The sequence below is a fragment of the Pinus tabuliformis genome, chromosome 5_2 (genome assembly GCF_031772625.1).
Source record: "Pinus tabuliformis cultivar Carrire ecotype Pingquan chromosome 5_2, CPIR1, whole genome shotgun sequence".
NCBI classification, from domain to species: Eukaryota; Viridiplantae; Streptophyta; class Pinopsida; order Pinales; family Pinaceae; genus Pinus; species Pinus tabuliformis.
In genome coordinates this window covers 448,444,074-448,466,915 of record NC_142306.1, presented here as the reverse complement: position 1 = coordinate 448,466,915, position 22,842 = coordinate 448,444,074, and the positions used below count along the sequence as shown (strand labels likewise).

Sequence of the window (22,842 nt, the reverse complement as noted above, 5' to 3'; positions counted from 1 at the left end):
CGGAGCACCACCCCTCTGGCTCGGCGAGCCACTGCTCACTGATGGACCTGACATCCTCATGGATGTACCTCCGGATCCTCCTGATCCCTGCCCACTGGATCCCTGCGACTGACTCAACTGCTGCTGAGGGTCTGGCTGATCCAGATACTCTAACTCCCGTGACCTCCTAAAGGCCCTGTCCTCCTCGAACTTCACATCCCGTTTGACAACAACTCTCCTCTGTGCAGGAATGTAAATCCGAAAGGCCTTTGAGGTCTCACTGTAGCCCACAAAGATACCCTTCTCTGCGGTGGGCTCTAGTTTGGTCCTCTTCTCCTTGGGTATATAGGAGTATGTTATGCATCCAAAGATATGAAGATGACCAATATCAGGCTTCTTCCCAGAGAAAGCCTCCTCTGGAGTCATGTGCCCCAAGGCACGATGCGGACTCCTGTTCTGCAAGTAAACAACTGTGTTGCAGGCTTCTGCCCACAAGAACAATGGCAACCCCTGATCATGTAACATGGCTTTGGCAGCCCCTATGATGGATCTGTTATTCCTCTCTGCAACTCCGTTCTGCTGGGGGTTGTAAGGAACAGTGAACTCCCTCCTAATGCCTGCCTCCGCACAATAGTCAACAAACTCTCCAAGGGTGTACTCTCCTCCATTGTCCGACCTCAAGGACTTGATCTTTCGACCTGTCTGAGTCTCCACAAGAGCTCTGAACTCCTGAAACCGCTTGAAGACCTCACTCTTGGTCTTCAAAAAATAAATCCAGGTCCTCCTGGAGTGATCATCAATGAATAACACATAGTACTCATATCCACTCAAGGAAACATGAGACATCCGACCGCTCACATCGGAATGAATCAAATCAAGTATCCCCGTCGCTCTGCTGTCACTGCTGGGAAAAGGGGATTTGGCAAACTTGCCCATCGCACAACCTCTGCAAGTATCAAAGTGATCAGTACTGAAATCTGGCACACCTGTAGTGATCTCCCGCAATGTCCTCAAGGCTCCATGATACATATGTCCCATCCTGCGATGCCAAATCTCACACAGCTCAGAACTGCTAGCTCTGCTGTCGGTACTACTGCTCAATGCCAAAAGGGGTTGGAATGCAAACTTGTACACCTTTGCATGGCGTACACCTATCACTCTAGCTGAATCAGCTGGAGCGCCCCTTGGGTACATCAACACCTGTCCTCCCCTGAACAGTACCTCATCTCCTCTGTCCTCCAAAGCTGAGACGGATATGAGGTTCTTCCTCATCCCTGGCACATAAAGAACCTCTGACACCTTCAAGGGAGGTTTGGACTCCCTCTGAAATGTCACTGTCCCCACCTCGACTGCTCTAACAACTCTGTCATCACCGATTACTACCTCAATATCAGTGCCACTCTCTGAAAGCTCTGAGAAGTACTCACGGACTCCTGTCATGTGACGTGAAGCCCCACTGTCCACATACCAGATACCTGAAGATGCTCCGCTAATCGAGGGAAAAACATGCTCCCTCTGAACCTGTGTGGCAGTGATCCTGCACTAGAGGACTCACACGTAGTGAACGCAAACTCCCGATCAAAACGACCTGCAAAGTCCTCAATCTCTGCTGAAGCTGCCACGCCCTGGTTCTTCCCCTTCTTCTTCTTCTTCTCCGGACACACAACTGCATAGTGTCCCATCTTTTGACAATTCCAACACTTCACCTTGGAATAGTCCTTCTGTGTGTTCCCCTGTTTACCTTTACCTTTGCCTTTGCCCCCACCACTACTTGTGGAAGCCTGCTTCTTCCCTTTGCCTTTCTTGCCTCCTGCCACCAGTGCTACATCCTCATCCTGCTCAACTGGCTTGGCTGCCCCAAGCTGACCTTTCTTGATCTCTGTCCGAATGCAATCATCCCAAAACCTTTCCCATGTGGGAAGGGTCTCACGTGCACAAACCCCATCAGCAAAGTTCAACCATGAACGGGGGAGGCCATTTACTGCAATACGCACCAACTCAGTGGATGGAATGGCCTCTCCAATCGCTGCCAACTCATCTCTCACATTGGTAATCTTTGTGAGATATCCAGCTGCACTATCATTCCCCATCTTAATGTTCTTCAGCTTCTCCTTCAGGACCATCTTCCGGTTCTCATTGGTACTCTGGTAGAGATTGGACAATGCTGTCCACATCTCATGGAATTGCTCTTTCCTCTCACATGAGGAATGCAATGGTCTTTGATTCCGTCTAGAATCAGCCTCTTACCCTTATTGTTCTTCTTTTGATATTCAGCCAACTGAGTAACATCAGTGGGCACAACAACAGGGTTCTGTGCGGTATGCATCATGTATCCCAGACTTCTGCCTCCTTAAAGATACTCTGCATTCTCTCCTTCCAAACACTGTAATTTGTATGCCCATCCAACCTATCCTCCACCCTCAATCCCAATGACATCCTGCTGTCCTAAAACTGAAAAATAACACTGCTGTAGTAAAGATAAAACTGCTGTTTATGAAAAAATCAGCTTGCTGGAATTTTCTGAGTGAAAAATCAGCAACTGTAATTTTTCCTTTTGCTGTCCCAAACTGCCCTTCAGCACTCAAGCTCTGATACCATGTAAAAATCTCTGTTTTCCCACCCCGGTTTTCAGTTTCTCCTTATTTCTCCCATGTAGTTAAATGCCCATTCCCATAAGCATACATTTAAGAGATTGAAAAAAATAAATATGCTGAAAACACAAATTCTGGAAATTTTTCAGAATGCTGGAAATTGCAGAATTAAAAATCAGCAATCAAAACAGCCATTAAAACACATTAAAACACTGATATTTTTGGTCAACTTGACCCTGGAAAAACCCCCTACAACTCTTGGGGAAAACCAGTTTGAGAGTTCTTCTTTATTTATGAAAATTGCCTTTTTACAGTGAGAATTATTCAGCAAAAAATCAGCAAGCAAATTTACAACTTATCTCCTTTCCCGTGCCTCACAGCAATCTGGAAATTACAGCAAACAGGACAGCAATAAATGCTGTACGGCCTCCGTTTTGTGTGCAGAAAAATCAGCAAACTGCTCCTCGATTTTTGTGCAAAAATATGCCTTTCACTATGTGCTGAATCAGCTGTACAAATCTGCTCAACTGCTGCCTTGGAATGTGTGCCAAGCTGCTGTCTCTTTCTCCTCCCTGCTCAGAAATCTCTCTTGCTCTCTTGCTCTCCTTCTTCCAATCTGCTCATGAAAGAATGAATGACCTTTTCATCCTTTAATATAACTCCAAGTGACTTTTGGGTGATCCAAGTGACTTTTGGGTGATCTCTAAATCCAATGGCTGAAATAGATTTAGATCAATGGCTGAGATTAAATGCTCATTTAAATCTCACTTTCTATTTTAATTCTGCAATTTCCAGCATTCTGAAAAATTTCCAGAATTTGTGTTTTCAGCAATATTTATTTTTTTCAGTCTGTTAAATGTATGGTTATGGGAATGGGCATTTAACTACATGGGAGAAATAAGGAGAAACTGAAAACCGGGGTGGGAAAACAGAGATTTTTACATCAACGACTTCATTCTCTGAGGATCAAATCTGCCCTCTTCTTCCAAGCAAGAAAGTTTGATGACCCAACCAATTTGTTGCTTTCCTTGCAAAATGAAGTCATTTTTAATAGATTCAGACATATATATAAAGATACTTGACAAGTGAAGATGCTCCTTGATGTTAATATCTTCAACTTGATGCCTTCTTGATTTTTATGATGATAGAAGATGTCTTCCTTCAAAAGTGATCCTTCAACAAGAGGGAGATCACCTTGATTCCTTGATGATGATGATTACGTTTCTTCTTGCTTCTCTAGTATGTAGATATTTTTAGATGCTTCAGTGTGTAGTTCTTCTATGGATGAGCTAGGGTTTTGAGGTCTTCTTAGTTCCTTCCAGCCACTCTTGTCAAACTTACAACTTCTTATTTCGACCCTTCTTCAGAATTTCGGCTTGTTGTTGTAGGACTACAATTTTAGCTTCTTATGTAGAAACCCTAGTCCATATGTGTGACTAGAAGATGGATGGATTTGTCTCCTTTCTCCTATTGAGAAATCAATGCAAATAGAGTTAGGGTTAGATTTCTCTTTCTTGATAATTACTTGTGAATTATGTTGGCTTCTTTTACTTCTTTGATATGTTATCTTTCATCAAGCAATTACCAAATCATATGTGTATGAAGATCACAAAAACACAAGACACAAGATGTAGGCACTATGCCAGGGAAAAACCCCTATATAGGGGAAAACCTAGTCAAAATCTCTTCCTTCAATAGTTTTCTTGGGACTCTTCAACCTAGACACAGACCTCCTCTAGCCAGTGACCCTCCTCTTCCAACAGCTTCGACCCAAAACTTCGACCTTGAAGCAACAACACTTCGACCCAGCAAATGGCAGTAGCAACAGCTTCGACTTGATAAGAAAGACTTCAATCTCCTAAATGAACCCACACGAGAGAGAGATAGATAGCCCAAAATTTCGATCTTGCCGCCTTTTCCCTTCTCCAACTTCACACTCCTTTTAGCCTTCTTTCCTACTTCGCACTTTTCCAACTTTTTCTTCTAGATATCGAACTTTTGTGAGAGAGAATGAATGCTCCAAATGAATTCGAACAACCCTGTATATATAGCCTTCTAGTGAGGTCGAATTGTCGTTCTTGAAGATGACTTGATCTCCTTGAGGTTGACTTGGTGTGGAGGGGACAAATAACATATTTGACTCAATATTAATTATTTTTACATGATTCAAAATCCCAAGAAGGGTCTCTTTAAATGGACAATGACTCTAATAACTCAGAATAAATTCTAGAAGTCCTTAATGGGGATTTTGACCTAAAACATGATGACCCAAGCATGAAACCCATGCTTTAATAAGTCATAATAATAATAATATCTTCTTCATTCTTTTAGCATTTGAGAAAGAAAATATATGTGTTGACGAATTTGTAGGCATAATTAATTGTCGCTGGGGTCTCGAACTCGCATTTTTATTTAGGTAAATTTATCAATTAAAGCAGTTTTGGAAGGTAATTAATTAAATAACTAGCCCGATCTGATAGGAGTTTCTAGTGTGTTCATTCGCTCGCTCGAAGTACGGGAAAAAAAGTGGGCGCTTTTCCCGATCTTAATTACGTATATAAAATCTAGGAAGCATGCATGCCATACCATTCCATCCCATCCTGGAGAAGTCTATAGTTGTACTTCCTAAAAGGCTTTCAAAGAAGCTACCCTTTTCTATAATATACCCAAATTGATCGGAGAATCATAACCCCTTCCTAAAATGCTTACGCAGAATCAACCTCTCTCAAAAGTGGGTTCCCATGATTCTATTGGGGCCTCTCTTCTCTTTATGCAGAGAGCTTGATCGTTCGAGAAATAGAGATAGAGTTTGCTCAAAGCGCAATACAAGCAAGAAGGAGGTCGAGCAAATCAATACAAGAAAACGCCAATACTCACAAGAGGAGAGGTCAGGCGCTTCAGATAAATACATTTCATTGTGATTCAAATACACTTATGAAGACCAAACCTAGTTACATTTTTCAACACTCCCTCTTAACTAGGGAAGTTTTCATAATAATAAGTACAAGGAAGATCTCAAAACATATGAGCTATGAAGAGGTTAGGCATCGCAATGCCATGCACTAGATTCCTAACCAGGGCAATCTATCCAGGTGGGACTAAGATGGACTAAAGTTTTCAACCTTTCTAGGTACCATCATGCTTACTTGCTAACCATCAACCCAGGGATCCAAGTGCTTATCTGAGGTCGAAGCTCTATAACCAACACCACCCTCCTTACTTCGAGATCCAAACATCAACACAAGGTGTTGACCAGATGTCCTCCCAGGGAATGTGTTTTATACACAAAGCCTCAACACTCCTGATTATTCCAATCAGTAGCAAATCATTCCCGATCAAACAGATCGGTTACAAATCTCTCTCGTGTAACTAACATGCTTATCAAACCTCTTGAGAGATTTACCTGTACAAACACAACCCCAATTAGTAACAAACTTTCAAATGTACATAAGTAAACACAAACCTCTGGGGTCTTTCAGACAACTGATGTTGCTTCTCAATTTATCACAGTAGGACTTTCAAACAAATCTTGACAGAAGATTCCTCAATTATACATCTTCCTTTCCTACTTCACATGTAGCAACATATTCTACAATCAAATCCTGCTTTCCTTATCTCAGTAGCCCCTCAAAATGCATTCTCCAATTTTCTTCTTTCAAGGTGTCCATCATGACTATAATATGCCCTCCCTCTTAACTAGGGAGATTTCTTTTATCCAGGCTCCCTCTTAACTTAGGGAGATCAACTTCTTCTTATGACATTGGAGAATCTTTCATGGCTTCCATCCTTCTTATCAGAGTTATCATGACCATCATCATTCATATAACTTTCTTCATCATGCTTATCATATCAACTTTACTTATGAACATCTTCATTATCTTGAAGATTATGTACCTACACAACTTAGATAGCAGGTACAACCAAATCTATATAAAAGCATGAAGTTAACTATATCAGAATCATACAATAATGGAAGCATTAGACATTAGACATCAAATACCTAAACTTAGTTAGGTTTACAAACAAGAAACACATACATTTATACTTCAACTACATACCAGGGTTTTGTCATAAACCCTAGATTTCATCATCAAGACTTTCAGTACCTCAATCAAGATAACAACCTTCATTATATCTAAGGCTTCAATATTTCTTCCAGAGGTATGACATACCCTACTACAAAATATTGCAAACCCTAGAAGCAATTCAAACAAATATAGTTCTACAATGCATCTAACAACTTTAGAACTCATATGTTAGACTTCCAATAGGATTTAGTGCAAGATCCTAGATTTCATACATGAGCCATTAAGCTCCAACAATATTCACAGTTCAAATTCAGATTTCAACAATCTTTCATAAATCTCAGATTATCACACTTGTCATCACATATTAGAGAATTGAACTTCTACTAAGGTTTAGTTACAAAACCTAGAATTCACAAATACTATCATCTTAGAGAATCAAACTTTGACTAGGGCTTAGTTCCAAACCCTAGGACTTATGACCATCAACAATTAGGTCAACATATATATCTAGGATTCCATCATCATGCACAAGCATATCATAACATGTGTTAGTCAAACACAAATATCAATATATTAAAGTTAGACATATAACAAACTTGATCAGACTAGGGTTTCGATTGGAAAACACACATATACCTAGGATTTCATTCCTAGGACATTATAAGGGTTTTGCTTATACACCCTACCAAACCCTAATGATCTAGGGTTTCAATACATAACACAGCAAACCCTAATTTATCAATACTTCAAAGGTTTGGGATTTCAGACATCACCATTCAACCCTAACAAGTTAGGGTTTTCATAACCATACCAAAACCCCAAACATGACATCATTAAAAACTTCAAACATCAAGAATAACATTCTCTTAGACTTCACCAATAACCCTAAGTAGGCTAGGGTTTCACACATTATCATCGACATACCCTTAAGTTAGGGTTTTTACAAAGAACTTTACAAGAATAATCAAAGATATGAGGAGGTAGATTTATCTAATGATGAATCACCCAATCAAGAATCTTTATGATTCAAGAGAGCTAGACACAATAATGTTAGTAGTGTAGAATAGTTTATCAAGAATGAACATACCTTTATGAAGAGAGAAAAACCTATAGTCTAAGGCATACCTTTTGTTTCTTAACAAACCTTGTAATTTTAATGCTTTGTCTTTGTGAGGCCTTCTTCCATAATCCTTGAGTATTTAGCAAGCTTTTCCTAAACAAGGAAAATATGTATAAATATGTGATTAGTATTTAATACAAACAAAAATTAGATAAGTAAAGGAAACCATAAATGAAAAGGTAATACAAGGGGTAAGATACTTATCTTTGGAAAAATGGTGATGGCTACCTTTTAATCCAATCTCGAGGGATGCCTATAGCTTTATCAAAACAATTCAAAAATGTTTTTCCAAAGCATGTTAAAACTTAGAAATCAAAACATAAAGGAAAGCAATTCAAAACTTAGAGTAGAAGGATATGCAAGGGATAGAGTCCCTAAGAGTTCCTAGCAAATAGGTCTTTGACTTCAGATCCTTCCATCTTGTTCTTCTTTGGTGAAACTTCTTTGGCAAAGTTTGCTTGATCCCTGTCCCTCTTTTATTCCTAGGATTATCAGGACAATCACTTCTATAGTGACCCATCTTGTGACAATTGTAGCATTCTATCTTGAATAGGTCTACCTTCCTTCTTGGCCCTTTAGACTTCTTGATTTCTTTGTAGACTTCTTCACTTTTCTTTTTACTAGATCCAAGACTTTATTCTTTTCAAGGATGAGATCTATCCTCTTCTTCCAAGCATTGTAATTGGATGCTCCTTCTAATTTGTTCTCTCCCTTTTATTGTGTTAGACATTGTTCTTGAAGATAGTAAGCTTCTTTCCTTATAAGGTCTCCTTATATGATTCTTTGATCAACTTCTTGAGGTTCCTTAGATTCCTTTCAATAGATCCTTAAACTGCCTTTTTCCTCCTTCCTCACCTTAGCTCCATTCTCCAGCTTCAATGATGTTGATCCAAGCCTCTAACAACATAGCTTTTGTTGTCTCCCAATTCCATTGCATGAGAAGATGGTTCCTTTGATAGAGTGTGAAATTTTTTTTCCCTATCATTTTCCTTGATGCTCCATTGTCAATAATCCATTCATTATCATCATTAAGAGAACCTGTAAGTGCAACCAAGAACCCTTGACTTTTGATCGTGTTAAATAAGTAGTAGAATATCTTCTTGATCCAGCTTCCTGCAGTATTGAATCCCATTCTCATATAACTTATCATAGAGGGAGTACCTATTTCCTTCAAGCCAACAAAGTGATCTTCAATATTCCTTGACCTTAGCTCTGATACCATGTTGAGAAATCAATGTTAGTAGAGTTAGGGTTAGATTTCTCTTTCTTGATAATTACTTGTGAATTATGTTGGCTTCTTTTACTTCTTTGTTATATTATCTTTCATCAAGCAATTACCAAATCATGTGTGTATGAAGACCAGAAAAGCGCAAGACACAAGATGTAGGCATCCTACCAAGGCAAAACCCCTATCTAGGGGAAAATCCAATCAAAGTATCTTCCTTCAATAGTTTTCTTGAGACTCTTCAACCTAGACACAGAACTCCACCAACCACCAAGTTAGTCTCCTCTTCCAACAATTTCGACCTGAAGCAATAACACAGAGAGAGATAGATAGCCCAAAATTTCGGTCTTGCCTTCTTCTCCCTTCTCAACTTCACACTCCTTTTAGCCTTCTTTTACTTCTTTGTTATATTATCTTTCATCAAGCAATTACCAAATCATGTGTGTATGAAGACCAGAAAAGCGCAAGACACAAGATGTAGGCATCCTACCAAGGCAAAACCCCTATCTAGGGGAAAACCCAATCAAAGTATCTTCCTTCAATAGTTTTCTTGAGACTCTTCAACCTAGACACAGAACTCCACCAACCACCAAGTTAGTCTCCTCTTCCAACAATTTCGACCTTGAAGCAATAACACGAGAGAGAGATAGATAGCCCAAAATTTCGGTCTTGCCTTCTTCTCCCTTCTCCAACTTCACACTCCTTTTAGCCTTCTTTCCTACTTCGCACTTTTCCAACTCTTTCTTTTGGATATCGAACTTTTGTGAGAGAAAATGGATGCGCCAAATGAATTCAAACTGCCCTGTATATATAGCCTTCTAGTGAGGTTGAATTGCCCTTCTTGAAGCCGACTTGATCTTCTTGAGGCCGACTTGGTGTGGAGGGTACAAATAGCATATTTGACTCAATATTAATTCTTTTACATGATTCAAAAGCCCAAGAAGGGTCTCCTTAAATGGATAGTGATTCTAATGACTCAGAATAAATCCTAGAAGTCCTCAATGGGGACTTTGACCTAAAACATGATGACCCAAGCTTGAAACCCATGCTTTAATAAGTCATAATAATAATAAAAATATCTTCTTCATTCTTTTGATAAATACATTTCATTGTGAGTCAAATACATTTATGAAGACTGAACTTAGTTACATTTTTCAACATCTCCTTCATTTGAGATGGAATCTTCTTCTTATTAATTCGGCTTGCAAGGGAGATTCTTTTGCCCCAAAACGTTGACTCTCTTGGAGTAGCTTATACTTCAGAATTTTCTGCTACAAAATGATGTCCTAATCTTCGCACATGTGGAGGAATATAGCCCAAAACAGATCTAAGATGCTTTATTTCTCCTTCTTTTTTCTTCGTTAGGTATTAGGCTTCTTTTTCTCTCTTGATCAAACTTCTTGATGCTTCTTAGATGCTTTTCTTGTGCTTAGGCCCTTGAGTGTCCTTCTTTACGCTGCCTTTCCTTGTCTTGTCACCTTAGCTCTGATTCTATGTTGAGAAATCTATGGGCAATTACATTAGGTGTTTTCTCTTACTTTGATAAATGCTTGTGATGTATTTTTACTTAACTTGATTAGCTTCTTCTTACACTTGATTATTATTAGTGTTCTTTATCATCAAACAACGACTAAATATTAAAATCATTGAGACAATAGGACATAAGATGTAGGCGATCAACGAGGGCCAAAACCTTTCCAACTGAAAGGAAAGCCCACAAGAATTCTTCTCTTCTTATAGAACTTCAATTGACAAATTCCAAGACCAATGACCCTTGACCAAGACCTTCCAAGACCAAGTCAAACCTTGCTTCTAGCAACTTCTGCAATTTCGACTTACCCAACAGATTCTTCTAGAACTTCGACTTTCTTAGCAAATTCTTCTACAACTTCGACCCGCCCAACAAATTCTTCCGCCCAACAAATTCTTCTATCCAACAAATGTAGAAACCATAACACGAGAGAGAAGCCCAAAAATTTCGATCTAGTTCTTCTCCTTCTTATTCGTCCTTTTCCAACTTCTATCTTGAGAAGATTGAACTTGCTTGAAATGAGTCTCCAAATGAGGTCGAGTTCCTTCTTATTTATAGGCTTTGAGGGGTACAAACTGCTATCTTTAAGTCGACTTGTTCCATCATGTAGGCCGACTTGATCTTTGCATCATGACGAGGTCTTGGAGGGTCTTTTGACTCAAATAAATTCTTTTTACAATATGTAACATGCCCAAATGAGTCTTCAATACATGACAATGACTCAATTGACTTGTAGACTAAATAATAATCCCTAATAGCACTCAATGGGTGCTTGACCTAAAAATAAATTTCTCTTAAGCATGAAACCCATGCCTTAAGAACAATAATAATAAATTCATTTTTCTCTTTTCATTAATATATTAAATCATGATTACATATGTCATTATGAAGACTGAACCTAGTTACATATTTCAACAACTATCACTAGGTTGGTTCTCTTAGTCATTATGATTATTGTTCCATTTAACTTTATTTTCATGTTACTTCTCTCGCATTATGAAGTTGGGAGATGCACAAATTGTTACGATATTTAGACACATCAGGAGCTAGTTAAGATCAACTTGGTCTAATGTGTCTCTGACTCTCTAGGTAAAAGTGTGTTTCTTTAATGTGTTTGTTTAGTATGCATTTATAGTTAAGTAATCCAATAATCACGATATGTTCTATACATAGAGTGATTTGATGGCTCATATTCTCATAGATACTAATGGCCATTGATTCATGGCTTAGCACTCGATTGGTCCATGATCTCTATTGAAAGGGCATGGAGGATCATTTACTAATTATCGATTGTGATAAACTCTCTTATGTACAAATTTTCTTTTGCATTACTAAATTGCCTCAATTGGTAATGTTGGATGGGCCCATGCACTGTTTTCCTCATAGAGGGTTTTGACCACGTAAAAACATTGTTGTTATGATCTTTGATTTGGTTTTGAGTGGTTTACTTAAGGTGTTTGTTCTATGTGGAATACTTTGTTTTCCCCAACATGGTATCAAAGCCAGGTTTGAAAAGATGTTGTTGTAGTTGGTTGAGATCTTGAACCTATGTTTGTTGAAATTTCCTTGTAGCCCAGGTCAGGTCTATGCCCAAGTTAGGAACACAAACACACTAGATGTTGGAATTTCCAAGTCTAACTGTTAGAAACCCTTCATGCACTTAACTGATTTATTCCTACCTACTTGTTCTGTTAATTGACAAGTTATTTACCATGTAAATACTGGAAATAAATACAAGTACATCATGCTGAACACATTACAGATCATCAACTGAAGGAAACAGAGACAAGCACACAAGTGACACCGTTGTTTTTGGACTAATGTCCCCGGAAAAACCTAGTGCAACTATCTGAGGGTTTGATTTATTAAGCAGTTTCAGAATACAATTTGGGTGCCAAATCTGGCTCACCCAATAGAGAAAGATCTCGGCAGTGGTACCTCTTTACTCGGAAGCAGATATTCTGGCTGAAACCCCGGATAAGCATTTCGGCAGCTCCACAGCTCTAATATGCCCCACAAAACCCCAGCGTCGGCCTTTAGGGATTGCGTTAGCTCTCTTTGGCCTAACGTTAGCCCAACGTCACTCTGGCTTGGCCTGCGTCAGACTCTGGAGGCACTGTGTCAACCCTCTGGCCCTCTGCGTCACCTACGCTGGCCCTCTGAGGCACTGCGTAGCGCTTGGCTGGGACTGCGTGAGCCCTGGATGGCTCTGCGTGAACCCCTGGCTGGTTCTGCGTCCCTCTCTCTGGCTACTGCGCTGATCCTCCTGGTGCTATCTCTGCCTCTTTGCTTCTGTATTCACTGCCCCTCCGCTGCAATTGTGATCACTCTCTCAACTTTCTCAGCAAACCCAGCCCCAGAAAGTCGAAATCTTGATCTCTTGGTGTGTTATCCAAGTGACCCTCAAGCCTCCTCTTATACTTTTCTCGTTGACAAATCAACGGTCGAGATTAATTTGCTAATCAACGACTAAGATTAGCTTTGGCTTGATCCATGACTTTTGGACCATTCTAACATAGTTTTATATTAATTCACATTAATATTTTATTTTCCCTAAGTTTAGACTTAAGGACTCCATTAAAAATATTAATTATTTTAATATCTCCCAAACTGGTTGGAATTTGCCCAAACCCTTTCTGGGTATTGGAGATCTCATGTGCCTTAGCCTCTCCACCAATTTTCGTGGCTAGAGCACATCCGATGCTACCCCAAATCAACACTCCCTCTTAGCAAGGACTGTGCTCTAGCAATACTCCTCACTGAGTATCACCCTGATCATCTGACATCGGTCCCTATGCTGATGCTAGGCCTGCTGCCCATCATCTGCACTACTGCATCTTGTACTGCTACCCATGGCCCTGCCACTGCCACTGCCACTGCTGCATCCGTAATGCAACTCCCTCTCATCGTGTTGTATCGTGTTGTCCATAGCACTGTCACTGATAACTGCTGCACCGCAACCCAGTTACTGAGATGTAAGTAACTCTGACATCTTTGTCAGGCTAGAGACACCCTCGATGTTGGAACTCCCTCTGTCGCTAACAATTGCTCCCTCTCTGATCTCTGCGCTACTGCAACAACTCCATGCATCTCGCACCGTTGCACACCTCACTGTGCCATCTTTTACTGGTGCAACATTCCGTGTTTCTCACATTGCTGCCTCACATTGTCCTGGGAATCATGCACTGTAGCTCCCTTTGTCGCTCCATCCGCATCTGTCTCTCCTAACATCTGCCAATTCTGCTACTCCTCTTCGGGGCTCCTGTAGCAAGGTCTAATCCAAGAGGCTGGGTACCTCGAGGATTGTGCCCCTCATCGCTTGTAGTCCGTTTGACTCGGTGTTCTAAAACCGATCGGTCTGAACCGGTAACTGGTCAAACCGGCTTAAAAACCTGATTTACCTCCTCATTTCGCCTTTTTTTTGCCCTAATCGGTCCTAACCGACCGGTTTAGGATGAAACCGGTCGGTTTATTGCCAGGGCAACTATAACCCCCACAAAATGCATTTTTGTGAGTTTTGAAGCTGTTTTGAGGGAAATTTGGGGTTGTTTTCCTTCAAAAATAGTCCCTCCAAGAAAAACATGCCTACCCTCTCATTTTCCTGACACATCTCAACCCTAACAATGTTGGCAATTAATGGTAATGTTAAATTCTTAAAGTAAAAGTGACATTTCCTTTAATTTTCATTTTCATCCTTTTACTTAAATTTTTAACATTACCATGAAATGACTCAGGATGTTTGAGAGTGGTTTCGACCTCATTGGATTTCATATGGAGAAACTAGAATTTAGATCTCACTCAAAATTCAGCAAACTTAATGGTTTTTAGGATTTCATGGTTTGGGGGTTTGCAATGTTTCCATTTGATTCTATCATGCATGAGGGTATGAGATTGGCATTTGATCAAGAGCATGAAGCCCTTTAAGAACCTTGATCGTGGTGGCATTGATTGTTGAACTTTGTTGATGTTGGTGGTATTGATTGTTGAACTCCTCTACCATGGCCTTAACAAGAATGCACCCTTCACTCAAAGGAAAACCACTGGTTAGGCATGCTAATCTTTTTCTATCACATTATAAGGTTGAGGAGATGAACGCTTCATTCAAACCAAAATCATTGGTTAGGCATGTTAAACCTTTTCAATTTCTATCTTGTTATAAGGTTGAGCAATCCAAGTCTAAAGACTTGAGCTAGATGATGTTCATATATCTCTTGTTGATGATGTTTATGTATTTCTAGTAGTGTTGAAACAATGATGAGTTTCATGAGTGACCATGTTGATCAGTGATTTGTAGTTTTGATGTCTATTTTTGCTACTACTACTAAAGTTGTAGAGGAGTTTTAGGAGTCCTCAAACTCGGAGGCATATTATTTATGTAGCTCATGTTGATGATCTCTTGTCTAGTAGTGGTGATGAGTTTGATCATGATGAGGAGTGATCATGTTGTTGATCACTGATATGTAGACTTGTAGTAGTTCAGTGACCCCGTAGCTTAGAGCATTGATTTCGGACTCTAGAGGCCATTTAGAGCCTCATTGATTATGTATTTTGTTGCGGATATGTATTGCACTCGATGCCATTTTGATATATTCACCTTTACATGGTATATAGATGAGCAAACCTTGCATATTTTGTTTCTATTAGCTTGGAATCATAGTTTTAAATCTTAAAAATAGTTTTTTTCATTAAAAATTAATTATTTAATATATATTTTTTAAACTAGTTTGTTGAGAACTGACCAGTCCCAGTTCGACCGGTTCTGGTTCGAAATCCGGTTCATTAGGTGGATCGGTCCGGTCACCGGTTCCGGTTTTTAAAACATTGGCCTGACTACAGCTCGATGTCTCTCCACTTCCGCTCAAGTGCTGTGTGAGCATTCATGGCATAGTCATCGTCTGTCTCCGCTTCCTTCTCTGCCCTTGCTGGCACAGCCTTGGTCTCGAAGGCCTCTCCCTTGCTCTTCTTCCTTGGACACTGGGTCGCATAATGTCCAATCTCCCCATAGTGGAAGCATTTGACCTTGGAGAGGTCCTTCTTTCGTTTCTCCTGCTTTTCCTCAGATGCTAGGGCAGCATCCACCTCCTCCACCTTCTTGATTCTAATCCCCTTGCTGTTGCTCCCTGCCTTGCTCAGCTTCTGATCTCTTCTTGGTGAAGAGCAGCCCACATTTCCTCCCAATCTGGAAGGGTCACCCTGCCCAGTATGCTTTGGACAAACACCTCCCAGTCTTCTGAGACTGCGTTCAGGGCTGTTCTCACCATCAATTATTGATCCAGCGTGGCCCCTATGGAAGTCAGCTGATCCATGATGTCCTTCAATTGGCAGAGGAAGGGGTTGATCTGTTCTTCGTTTTTCATTTGGTATGATCGCTTCTGATTTTCTAGTAACATCCTTCTTTGCACAAAAGTATGCTGGTACAATTTCTTTAGGGCCTCCCACATCTCATTGCCGTGTCCTTTTCGACAATATGTGGTACTACATTGTCCTTGACCCCATCAAGAATGATGCTCTTGGCTCTTGGCCCTCGCCATTGCCTCCTCGTACTTGTTGTTATCAGCTGGGTCAATTGCGATAGCTATCGTCTTCAAGGCGAAGTGCTTGACACAATTTCTGTCTAGAACAGATAGGATTTTAGCCTTCCAGACTGCGAAGTTTGAGGCTCCGTCCAGTCTGTCTTGGTCTCTTACCCTGTTCACTGCCATCTTGCTGCTTCTCTACTTCCCTCTTGGAAGTTCTTGGTGTGACTCCCTCTGAGACTCGATTTCCCTCCTAGAAACCCTTTTGCGAATGTCGAAATGCCTCCACTCTGATCGTTAGTGTAGCCGCACCACTAATCCGGATTTCTCGGCTAGAAATCCTCAGTAGCAACTCCCTCTTCCTTGGCCTTGCTCTGTTAGGTACTGTTCTGACTATAGTACCCCACTAGCTCCATTCTGCAACTTACCCACAGCCTCCTAAACCCCAACAAACTGAAGGTTAGAGCTCCTAGGCTCTGCGCAATCCCGGCACCAGCAAATCAGCGTCCCCAGCCGGCTGCGTCAGCCCTCCTGGCCTCTGCGTGGCTCTGCATGACCCTGTCTTTGCCTCCCTCGACCTCTACGCTGCCACTTCCTGGCTCAATCTTGATGATGTAGGCACTGCGTCACCCCTTCCTTTCTGTTTCTCCGCTAGGAACATCATCTGTCACATGGGACAACTGTTTTCTGCTGTTGCTGCTCTGTTCGGCTGATGTCCTTAGCTCTCTTGTGATCTGCAACCACGCTCTGATACCATGTTGGAATTTCTAAGTCTAACTACTAGAAACCCTTCATGCACTTTACTGATTTATTCCTACCTACTTGTTATGTTAATTGACAAGTTATTTACCATGTAAATACTGGAAATAAATGCAAGTAGATGCTGAACACATTACAGATCATCAACTGAAGGAAACAAAAACAAGCACACAAGTGACGCTATTGTTTTGGGACTAATGTCCCCGAAAAAAACCCAATGCGGAAAACCAGTGCAACTATTTGAGAGTTTGATTTATTAAGCAGTTTCAGAATACAATCTGGGTGCCAAATCCGGCTCACCCAACAAAGAAAGATCTCCGCAGTAGTACCTCTTTACTCGGAAGAAGATATTTCTGTTGAAACCCTCGATAAACACTCCGACAACTCCATAACTCCAATCTGCCGCACAAAACCCCAACGTCAGCCTCTAGGGACTGCGTCAGCTCTCTTTGGCCTAGCGTTAGCCCAACGTCACTCTAGCTTGGCCTGTGTCAGCCTTTGGAGGCACTGCGTCAGCCCTCTGGCCCTCTGTGTCACCCACACTCGCCCTCTAAGGCACTGCGCAGCTCCTGGCTGCCTCTGCATGAGCCCTGGATGGCTTTGCATGAACCCCTTGCTGGTTTTGTGTCCCTCTCTCCGACTGCTGCGCTGATCCTCCCAGTGCTATCTTTGCCTCTTTGCTTTTGTATTCACTGCCCCTCAGTTGCAACTTTGATCACTCTCTCAACTTTCTCAACAAACTCAGCCCCAGAAAGTCGAAATCTTGATCTCTTGGTGTGTTCTCCAAGTGACCCTCAAGCCTTCTCTTATACTTTTCTCGTTGACAAATCAATGACCGAGATTAAGTCCCTAATCGACGGCTAAGAGTAGATCTGGCTTGATCCATGACTTTTGGACCATTCTAACACAGTTTTACATTAATTCATATTAGTATTTTATTTTCCCTAAGTTTAGACTTAGGGACCCCATTAAAAATATTAATTATTTTAATATCTCCCAAACTGGTTAGAATCTGCCCAAACCCTTTCTGGGTATTGGAGATCTCATGTGCCTTAGCCTCTCCACCAATTTTTGTGGCTATAGCACATCCGATGCTACCCCAAGTCAACACTAGAGATTCCCAAGAATAAAGCACTTTGCATAGTGGAATATAACAACATTGAAATCAACAATAGTATGCAAGAATTATTCTTTATCAGTCCATCGATAAGAAAATCATAGGCCTCCCATGGCGGGGATCATGGCCCTTTGCGACCCTTTATACAATGCTATAATACAACAAAATATAATACAAAGCACCTGGGTTGAGGCTAAGTCCTCTTAGCCCTCATTTACCCTTGTTCTTGGCTGTCCTTTCCCACCAGATACTGCCTAGCCAACTCCTTTAGGTTCACAGTCCATTTCTTCCCACTTGGTAGCTCCACAATCAACTCCTTAAGCTCAAGCTTATCCCTTCGGCCCATCGACTACTGCTGTACCATACTTTTCTCCACAACCAACTTTTCTTAAACCCTCTTAGGCCAACAATCCTTTGCTGTCCAGCACGGGCTCTTTCGTGTTCACTTTGGCAACCTTTCCAATAGGTCTTGGTACCCATGTTCAGCCCTGTTGTCACCTCAGTCTGCCTTGTGGCCAACTTGCTCCACCTCAACCTTCTTTTCCGTTATTACTGAGGCCCTAAGTAAGCCTTCTAAATATCTGTTCAGTCTGTGGTCTAGCTTCTAGGGCTGAGACAACTTGTGGCTAGCCATAAATAGGTTGTGACCCTCACAAGCAGACCTTCCTTCCTTGGACGTGGCCTTTTCCAGGCCTTAATCCAATCACGACCTACCTAGAATAATCCTCCACAAACCTCGACTAACTTGCTGCTGAACAAATTTTTGACTCGGCCTCTTTGAATAGAAAACACTCCTTTCTATGGTTCTCCTTCGGTTGTGACTCTTTTCCTTGCTCAAGTGTAGTCCATCAAACTTATCTAGCCTCTCATTTGGCTCTCTATTTATATATCTTGTGTGTGTGTTTGGAGCCCCCCTTTTTCCTTCAAGAGGCCCTTTTTCACCACTCAACTACAAATTAGAATATAATATTAGTTTCCTTGGGTTCCAAACCCACTGCTTTGGGTTCAAGCCCCAAACTTGTATACTTTTCCCACAAATTGTGGGTTTTCTCCTCACAAACCTAACACCCAAGGCTTATAGGAGCACTTCCCAAGCTACCCAAATTTCAACGTGCCCTCTTAGTGAGGGAGGTACTTCCATTCCTTAGAAGTAGCTCTTCTTCCCATACTGGAACACTATCCTCCCCACCAACTGCTCTCCACAATGCTTCATACGCTTTGTCATCCATAGCTGAAGAAAAGCATGTAGTATGAACAATACTCTTCTTGGAAGTGTCCCTGCTACTAGAAGCCGCTTGCCTCGTCTTATCATGATAGGCCTTTAAGCCATTCCATGGCTCTTACTTGTTAGCTATGGAAGTCTCCTTTCTTCCCTATGACGATACACTCTTCTTGGGTTGTAGATTCTTCCTTTGAATATATGAACTCTCTCTCAAACTTGATTCGTTTTGAGTCTCAGAAAACTTCTTCTTCCCTTGGTCAATAAGCTTGCCCTTCAAATTGTACATGCCATTGTCTCTAAATCCAAGCACTGCTCCTAAACTGGAGTTAGAGCCACTGAGCTTGAGCATCACCTTTCCATCCTTAAACTTTACTTCAAACCCCTTGGCCTCAATTGCTGAGATAAACAACATGCTACACTTGAGCTCCGGTACCCAAAGTACATCCTGGACTCATAGCAATCCTCCTAACTCCATCCTGAATGGTACAATTCTTGCTCCTTTTCATTGTCTTCTAACTCTTATCGCCAATCTTCATGTGTAGATTAGACTCCCATTTGGTTAAACTCTCAAACACTTCTCACGATCTTGTCATATGCTTTGATGCTTTGCTATCTATGAACCAAGCACCCTCACAAATGGTACTCCTTGAGAAATGAGAGATCAGAGAAAACTCCTCGTCGAACCTTTTCAAGGAATCATCTTGTTCAATTGTACTTGAAGCAACGACAACATTCCCCTGCTTCTTCTCATTCCCTCCTTTCTTCCTTTGCAGACACTTACTTGCATAATGACCAAACTCGCCACATGTAAAGCATTTCACTTTACTCAGGTCCTTGTTCTTCTTGCCATTGTCGAACTTCCTCTTGCCCTTCTTCAACTTACTAGCAAGAGCAAGATTCTGTTCATCAAAATTCTTCTTTTGAATATCCTCATCTCGAAGTTCCTCTGGATGAAATCATCCCATAACCTGTTCCAATCTAGTAGATTCTCTCGTGAGACTATTCCTTGGATAAATGGCTTTCGCTGCTCTAAAAATCCTTTCAAGGCAGTTCTCACCAACTCAGGTTCAAGAACATCATCACCAATGGCACTAAGCTTGTCACACACTTGTTGAATCCTTGTTAGATACATGGATACATTCTCTCCATTTGTCATCTTGATGTCTTGAGCTTCTCTCTCAATACCATCTTCCAGTTCTTGTTCTTCTTATGAAATAACTCTTCCAATCCCTCCCACATATCCCATGCAGTGTTCTTTCTAGCGAGATGAGGTATCAAGTGATACTTGACTCCATCAAGAATGATCAACATGGCCTTCACATTTGACTTTAGGCCAACTCCGTCGCGTTGGTTGGTGGGGCAATCTTCTTATTAGCAAATTCCCATAGATCATTCACCAATAACACTAGCTTGATCCTTTGCTTCCATGGACTGTAGTTGGACAACCCCTCCAACCGTTCCTCATACCTCAAGCCAGTAACTATCTTTGACAATCTGTTCTTCCTTCAACAAGTCAAATCTGCTCCCTTTAAAGATGGTCCTTGTGCACATTATGATCCAATTTCCCTTCAAGGTAGCTTTGCTACCATGTTGAAATTTCCTCGCAGCGTAGGTCAGGTCTATGCCCTAGCTAGGAATAAAATCACACTAGAGATGCCCAACAATAAAGCACTTTGCACAACAGAACATAATAACGGTGAAATCAACAATGGTACACAAGAATTATTCCTTATCATTCCATCAATAAGAAAATCATAGGGCTCTCGTACCATGGATCATGGCCCTTTACAACCCCTGGTACAATGCTATAACACAACAAAATATAATACAAAGTACCTGGGTTGAGGATAAGTCCTTTTAGCTCTCATCTATTGTTGTTCTTGACTGTTCTTTACCACCAGATACTGCCCATCAAACACCTTTAGTCTCACAGTCCACTTTGCCCACTAAGCAGCTCCACAATCAGCGCCTTAAGCCTGGCCTTATCCCTTCAGCTCACAGACTACTGCTGTACCATACTCTTCTCCACAACTAGCTCTTCTTAAGCCCTCCTAGGCCAACATTCCTTCACTGTCCAACACAGGATCTTTCCTGTTCACTTTGGAAACCTCCCCAACTGGTCTCAGTACCCTTGTTCAGCTCTGTTGTCGCCTCAATTTGCCCTGTGGCCAGCTTGCTCCACCTCGGCCTTCCTGTTCGTGATTCCTGAGGCCCTTACTAGGCCTTCTAAATCTCTGTCGAGCCTGCGGTCTAGCTTCTAGGGCTGAGGCAGCCTGCAACCAGCCCTAAATAGGTTGCGGCGCTCACAAACAGGCCTTCCTTCCTAGCACGTGGCCTTAACCATGCCTTAAACCAACATTGGCCTACCCGGAATAATCCTCCACAAACCTTGGCTCACTTGCTGCTGAACAGATTCTTGACTTGGTCTCTTTGAACAAAAAATACTCCTTGCTGTGGTTCACCTTGCGCTGTGGCTCTCTTCCTTGCACAAGTGTAGTCCATCACACTTATGTCTAGCCTCTCCTTTGGCTCTCTTATATATCTTGTGTGAGTGTCTTGGGTGCCCCCTTTTTCCTTCAAGAGGCCCTACTTCATTACTATACTACAAATTAGTATTTAAGATTAGTTCCCTTGGGTTCCAAGCCCATTGCTTTGGGTTCAAAACCCCAAACTTGGGTACTTTGCCCACAAACACTTCGTTTTGTGGGTTTTCTCCTTACAAACCTAGCATCCAAGGCTTGTAGGAGTACCTCCTAGGCCTACCCAAATTTCAACAATACTGTCACATGCAATAAATGATTTCCATGTCTTGCTATTTCTATGCATTTATGGGTTGAGTGGACTGTTCCATTGCATCTAGAGCATTGCTTTTAGTTGGAAACACTTTCCATTTCACTCAAAATTTTTCCCATTTGTGAAAATTTCTAAGTCTGACACCTCTGAAACCCCTACTGCATTTTCTGGTTTACTATTTCCTACTTGTTCTTTGCATTAACAAGTTATTTAAATACTTAAATAATGAAGTAAACACAAATGCATCCTTCACAAATATACAAATCAACCAACTGAAATACACTGAGATGACACAAGGGACATCATTATTTTTGGACAATCGTCCTCGGAAAAAAACCCAATGTGGGAAAACCGGTGCAATATATATGAGGGTTTTATTATTAAGCAGATTCTGAATACAACTAGGGTGCTAGAAATGGCTGACCCTTCAGAGAATATCCTTGGCAACAATACCTCTATCCGAAGACAAATATTCTGGCTGATCAGCAACCTGATGAACAATTCCACAGTGACTCCGGTTGTTCCTTGTGTTGGACAACGAAATTCGCTCCATGCACAACTCTGGAACTGCGTCACCCTCTTCGAAACTGCGTCACCCTCTCTGGTTCTGTGTCAACCAATCAACTCTCAGTCTGTCCCACAGAATCACCTCAGCACAGCTTCTGAAGCTCATTGCATCCTTTGCGTCAACCTCTATGGCCTCTGCGTTAGCTTCTTTGGCCCTCAGCATCCTCTGCGTTAGCTTCTTTGGCCCTCAGCGTCCTCTGCGTTGGCCTCCGTAGCCTCTGCGTCAACCCTTGTTGCCTCTGTGTCAACTCTCCTAGGCTCTGCGTTGCCCCTTGTTGCCTCTGTGTCAACTCTCCTAGGCTCTGCGTTGCCTCTTTCGATACTCCCTTGCCTCTCTGATATGTATCCTTTAGCCTTGGATTGAAATCCTCTTGTTGAACTGCCCCTTGCTGCA

At 41.5% G+C, this 22,842-nt stretch overlaps 1 pseudogene; it reads right to left on the bottom strand.

The window, feature by feature from the left end:
* LOC149159601 (uncharacterized) overlaps positions 1-20,244 on the bottom strand; it is a 33,971-nt pseudogene extending 13,727 nt beyond the window's left edge.
* Between the last annotated feature and the right edge of the window lie 2,598 nt (positions 20,245-22,842).